The sequence below is a fragment of the Vicia villosa genome, linkage group LG6 (genome assembly GCF_029867415.1).
Source record: "Vicia villosa cultivar HV-30 ecotype Madison, WI linkage group LG6, Vvil1.0, whole genome shotgun sequence".
In the NCBI taxonomy this organism is placed as follows: Eukaryota; Viridiplantae; Streptophyta; class Magnoliopsida; order Fabales; family Fabaceae; genus Vicia; species Vicia villosa.
The window spans coordinates 46,090,275-46,097,054 of record NC_081185.1 but is presented as its reverse complement, the minus strand read 5'-3'; positions in this window follow the sequence as shown (position 1 = coordinate 46,097,054).

Below are 6,780 nucleotides of genomic sequence, written 5' to 3'. Positions count from 1 at the left end.
AAGTCAGAGCTTTTTGTAGTTCGGGGAACTAATTAGGGAAATGAATTGATTTTTTGGGTGCCTTGCTTAAAGCTCAAGGTTGAAGCTTGAATTAAATCTCTGTTTAAAGTAAACAGACATGAAGTCATCTCTACAGAGAGGTATTTCTACTATTCCAACACAAACATTTAAAGTGACAGAAAAGCTGAGTTCGTTTCATTAAGAGAGGGACCTTACTTGGTTGTGTACAAGTATGCCAGTCGCGTGTCTCTTGAATGAAAGAAAGATTCTCAACCAAATTAGGGAAAGTTGTACAAGTCTGTGGATGTGCCAGAGCATGCCTTTCAGAATCCTAAATGGGATAATATTTGAAATTGTAATGTTTGTTTGTTTGTTTGTTTGAATGTGGTGAAATAGGAGAAATATCTCTCTATAGAGATAAGTCATGTCTATCTACTGTATAAAATATTTTATTTTTGACTGGCTTGTATGAGGCCCAAGCTTGAGGCTTAAAAGGTTTTTATTGACTCTGGGAGATGACTCCACTGGGAATTTGACTATTAAGTGAGGCAATTTGTGTTCTGTATGAAGCCCATAATTGAGGTTGACTCTAGTTGGAGAGTGTTTATTGTATTTGATTGAAAGGTTTGTTTTAGTGTTCTGTACAAAGCCCAAAATTGTGGGTGACTCTACCTAGGAAGACTCTATTTTCTGCCTTGTATGAAGCCCAAGGTTGTGGCTGACTACTGAGGAAACAGACTATGGATGACTCTATTTTGTTCCTTGTACAAAGCCCAAGGTTGTGGCTGACTTAGTGGGGAAAAGATCCCAAAGGTTAGGAATATTTTGACACAGGAAATGATGTTTATCTGCCTTGTACAAAGCCCAAGGTTGTGGCTACTTGATGGGGAAGGACTCACTGTGGAGACTCTATTATCTGCCTTGTAAAAGCCCAAGGTTGTGACCGACTCTGGATAGGGAAATACCTATGAGTAGGGTTTTTGACTCTAAGGGAGTATCTGCCTTGTACAAAGCCCAAGGTTATGGCTGACTCTTAATGGGGAAAAGATATACTAGTGTGGGATCTTTTGACTCAAAGGAGAATATCTGCCTTGTACAAAGCCCAAGGTTGTGGCTGACTCTATTAAGGATTACTCTGTTGTTTAGAGACTAAAGGTTGACCCTTCTAGGGGACTGTGCTCTTTTGACCTTTCTGGGGAATTTGTTTGAGTGATTGACCTAGGGTTTACTCTACTGACGAGTTTTGAAGGTTTGAATGAAAGTTGTTTTTGGAAGCTAACCCTTTCCAGGGAATTTGGATTTTTGAAGGATTGATTTTGGAGGCTGACCCTTTCCAGGGGTTTTGACTTTGAAAGATTGGTTTTGGAGGCTGACCCTTTCCAGGGGTTTTTAATTTGAAAGATTGATTTTGGAGGCTGACCCTTTCCAGGGTTTTTTTATTAAAATGAATGAATGATGGAGGTTGACTCTGACTGAGGATATTTCAAATGTAGAACCTAGACTCTGCTAAGGAGAAGACTCACTGGAGATTTGAAAATAAAGGGTGACAGAGACTGTCCATGTCTCTCATTCCAAAAGGTGGACTCAATACTGAGATTGAGACATTCTTAGCTTATTGAAGTCTGGTTTAAAGAGTAGAAGAATCTCACCAGGGTAGGCTAAAAGGTGACTAAAGACCTGTTCCTATGTTTATAAGAAACCTGATGGGTCCTTGTATACAAGCTCAAGAGAAAGCTGTGAATATGCTTTTAAGAAGCCCGTGGGTCCTTGTATTGTAAGCCCAAGAGGAGGCTAATCGAGGGTCCTTGTTATAGCACAAGAGAAAGCTATGTTGGTTTTGAACTTATTTGGCTCTAAGCAAATGGGTAAGAGGTTTCACCGGGAATAATTCCTCTTGGGTGGATGTGCCCTATTTTTGTTCTAAGGCTTTTTTCAAGATGTTTCACCGGGACTAATTCATCTTGAGGTTTAACTAAGGAATTCTAATTAGGAAAGAGCCTTCACCGGGAAGACATTCTCAATCCTAGGCCATAGTCCTATAATATATATATATATATATATATATATATATATATATAGTTTATTTGTCCTAATGTTGTTCTCAGATGGAGTTCTAAACAATATATATACAGTTTTATAATTGACAGTAATTTAAATGAAAGCTTGTAAATTGAAAGCTATAAAGCCTAACCTGGATGAAGAGGAGACCTTTGAAAGATGTATGTACAAAGCTTTACCATCAGCTTGGTTGTTTATTGGTAACAGTTTGAATTGTTTATTGAAAAAAATTTAAGGTTTTTGTATTGAAAACAGAAGAAGTGAAGATGGACACTAGGTCACATAGGTATCTGAAGAGTTTCACCGGGAATAATGCCCTTCAAATACCAGAAGAATGTTTTGGAAAACAGATGAGAAGATTTTGTAAAGAAATACAGTTTTGAAAAAACAAACTATGAAAAGAATAAGGTGTTGGGTCTTACACTCCATTAGAGGCCCATTGAAATTGATTTACTATTTATGAAAAAAAAACAGTTGAAAATGATTTGAAATGATACAAGGTTTTGTTGTCTGAAAACCTTGATCGTCTGTTTAATTTAGAGGTTTAAAGAAACAATTTTGAATTTTGACAAAAGTCAACTTAATTAGGGTAAAGACAAAGTCTATACCTAATTAAGACCTAAATGATTAGGGTTTTATCACAAAATATATTTACAAGAAATTAGGTTTTGAAAATCAGATGAAAACTATATTTAAAGAATTTTAAAATACTTAAAAATATGTTAATTTAAACCTAATAAAAATGTATTAAATAAACAATATTTTTATGATTTTTTTGGTTATTCATAAAATAGATATATTAAATGAAAAGTATGTGAAAAATCAAGTGAAAATGATTTAATTTGATAGGTTAAATAATTATGTGAAGTTGTAAATAAAAGAGAAAGAAAATAGTGGTAAAATATATGGTTTTGTCTCCACCAAGACTTGAACTCACGCCCTTATGATTCTCATAAAAAAACAATACCAACTGAACCACGTGCGTGGGCTGATAGCATATGGCAATCATGTGATAATATATGAAAATGTCATTCTGAAAATGGTTTAAAAAAATAAAATGAACAAAAGGTCTGAGGGGGGATCGAACCCCAGACCTAAGGAAAGGCAAGACTTTGAACGCGCGCTGTAACCATTGGGACACTACGATGAATTCGTAGATAACACACCTACCATTCAAAATAAAATAAACTAATTTTGGGAAATTTGAAAAATGGCGCCACCATCTTCATCTTCAACCTCAAGCTTCCATAACTTTTGAATTTGCTATCTCACTCGTTTCTCAACCAAACTCAAAGATGTAAACATGGATTTTGCTGGTTTTTGAACAAGGATCATGATGGTATCCTTTGATTTCATTTATTTTCAGTGTAATTCAAAATTGGCACGGGTGAACACTAAGAACCCTAAAACTGAAAATTAACATGAAATACTCTATATGCATGATATGATGCAATGGACTAAGGGTTAATGATCCTCTCAGGTGCAGAAACTTGTTGGTATAACAAGTTTTTATTTATGAGGCATGAATCATAGAGTTTGAAGTTTGTGAAACTTACCTCTGAAATGGAGATTGAGCTCTGATCAAAGTGTGTTACAGAGTTGCTGCAACGATCCAAATAGCTTCAATGATCCTCTAGGAAGGTGTTGAGATGCTTAGCTTGAGTTAGAACTCCCCAGAGCTTCTTGCTCGATGTCAACTGATATGGCTCCAAGTGAGACGTGAAGATGATGATCCTCCATGTACAGAAGTGTTCCAGGTGTTTGGATCACTTCTAAATAACCCCTTTAATGTGTTTGAATACTTATTTTCAAAGGAAGAGCTCTGGTTTGAAGAATCCGAGTCTTCTTGCCAAAGAACCTTTGAAAAACCTAAGTATGAGGGAGAGAAGGAGAAAGCAAGATTTTCTGTTGATTTGGTGTGTCTAATACTAAGGTATGCTCTTCTATTTATAGGCAAAAGGTTCAGAACAAATTAGGGAGAGTGAGGTTTGCTTAATGAGGTTAACTTGGTTTCTTGGTTATGAAGGAATTTCAAAAATATCCAAAATGCAATGATGGCAATTTTGATCCCACTTAATCAACTCCCTAGCCATCGATCTTGTATGATCTTAGGGGACAATTCTGTTGCAGAAGTGAACTCTAATTGGCTTAGGAGAAGATTCTTTGGTGACTCATCAAGATTCCAAATTTGTAATGATTACTTAATCACATGGCATTGAATTATTGCAACTTGGCCAAAAATGATGAAATAGTGCATTTGATTCCTTCAAATCTCTTCTGATATCTCATGGATGAGTATGCAATAATTGGTAGAGGCATTGGCACAAAATTTGCAAAATTCAAATTTGGACATGACCCATAATTGAACTTCAAATGCCCTACTTTGATCAATCATATCTCTTAGCTCATGATGAATTTGAAGATGGTTGAACATAATTTGGAAAGACCTTGACATGTACTTCAATTCATTAGTTTGGTGTTTGTCCAAAATCCTTAGGGAAATTAGTGAAAAAGTCCCATAAAGTTTGAAGAAAACTAGGGTTTCTTTGCTAGTTTTATGAAGGCAGACACTTTGAAGCTCTATATCTCTTCAATGGTTAATTTCTAGCCAAAAAATTATATGTGACAAAGTTGTTCATTGGATCAAAATCTACAACTTTGATGTTGGAAGTTTTTTTCAGTTTGTACTTGAAATTTTGAGATATTCCCTTCCAAAGTTTTGAAAAAAAAACCTTTAAATACTTAAAAAAATTTCTAAGTATGAAAAGTCAATCTTTGACTTTTTGATTCTTGATTGATTTTCTTGATTTTTCTTGGTCAAATGCCTTTATTAATCATATATTGATGATATTGATCCTTGAATGTCATGGTTTGATCCAAAACCCTAAAAGTCAAATGTGATCTTGTACAGTTGACTTTTTCCAAATGAAGGGAAATCTTGGACTTTTGTGATGAATCAAGTTCTCCTCCTAAAATGAATGATATGAATGGAACATATTGAGTTAATAGAAGTTCTTGAACCATGTTTTGAGTTGTGGAGCCATGTCCTAATTAAAAGTCAACTGTTTAGGTGAATTAGGTCAAAAACCCTAATTTGTAGGTCAGATGAAATTGATGACTTTGGATATTGTCATAGGGATCATTTGAAGATGATTAAACTTTTTGAGTGATCCCCTGGAGCTTTTTAGGGTTGCCCAGATGTGATCCCTGATTTTAGTCCTTGATGGGCTCAAAACCCTAGTCTGGTGACCTAAGCAAACCTGAGTCCTGATGACTGGTGTCTAATCAACATAGGTGGATAAATGAATCATTTGAGTCCTATGATTGTATTAGAGGTCATTTATTGATTGATCCTTTGCCTGAGGTTCTTTGTTCTTGAACACCCTCGATTGAGTACTAGATAAACAAGAGACTGCCCTGGGTACTTGCCTTGAGTTGATGAAGTGCCTGGAGGTGTGACATCTCAGGAGGGGGGGGTCAAAATTAGGGTATGACAACTAGAATTTTCAGTTAATAAGATTTGAGCCTCTATCCTTTATTTGCAATCTTATTTCTTTCATATCTCTTAAATGTCATTTATTGTTAATAGTAATTTTTGAAACAAAAGAAAATTAGATTTTCAACAAGATCTTTTGAATATATAAAAGAAGGTTTACTTTTAATCATGAGTACACCACAAGGAATGGATATGGTGATGCTTTAATTTGTAAAAGGAACATTTTCCAGTTTGGTGTGTCCCTGGCATGGTTCAAATATGTCACAGGAGCCAGCTATCATGATCCCTCAGCTTCGGTGATTCCCCAGTGTTGGATAGAATTAGTTCCAAGCCATCAAAAGATTGTTATGGTTACTCTTTGCTCATGTTTGCGGATGATACCACGAGTGTTCTGCTTGAGACATGCTTGAATATACTACTATTGTATTTTGTCTATACGGAGTCGATTCTTGTGCTAGTTTTGGCAGCATATGCATCATTAACATGCATCAAAAATAGTCATGCATTTATTTTGCCGTCATGGAAAGTTTACTTTCATCAGAGTCTCCTTTCATTTAGAGAATCTCTAGGCAAAGAAGTGTGCACTTCCTTTTAATTCCCCACTAAATTTATTTCTATGAGAATGATATGTGTTTCAGTTCTTCCTTTCAACATGCTTATGAACAGAAAAATCTAGTGAGTTACGCCCTCACTTGATCCAGTCTTATTTGACAGTTTCTTTCCATTTGTTTATGGATTGAATTTCGGTCGCTGGATGACTCTTATTGAGATAGTTCACTTGGGTTTGCACCCTTGATCTTTGAAAAAAGCAAAGTGTTGTTGATATACCTTTGTTTGTTTTACTACCTTTAGTGAAAGACTGGTAGTTAACCTTTAGTGAAAGTCGGTGTATTCTTTGTCTACCTTCAGTGAAAATTGGTAGTTCACCCTCACTGAAAGTCGGTGTATTCTTTTCCTACCTTCAGCAAAAGCTGGTAGTTCACCCTTAGTGAAAATCGGTGTATTCTTTTCCTACCTTCAAAGAAAGAATGATAGCTCACCCTCAGTGAAAGTCAGTGTATTCTTATATCTTCACCTTCACTGAAAGTCGCTGTATTCTTTTCCTACCTTCAGTGAAAGACTGGTAGCTCACCCTCAGTGAAAGTCGGTGTATTCTCTTATATCTTCACCTTCAGTGAAAGTCCGTGTATCTCTTTTCTACCTTCAATGAAAGACTGGTAGCTCAC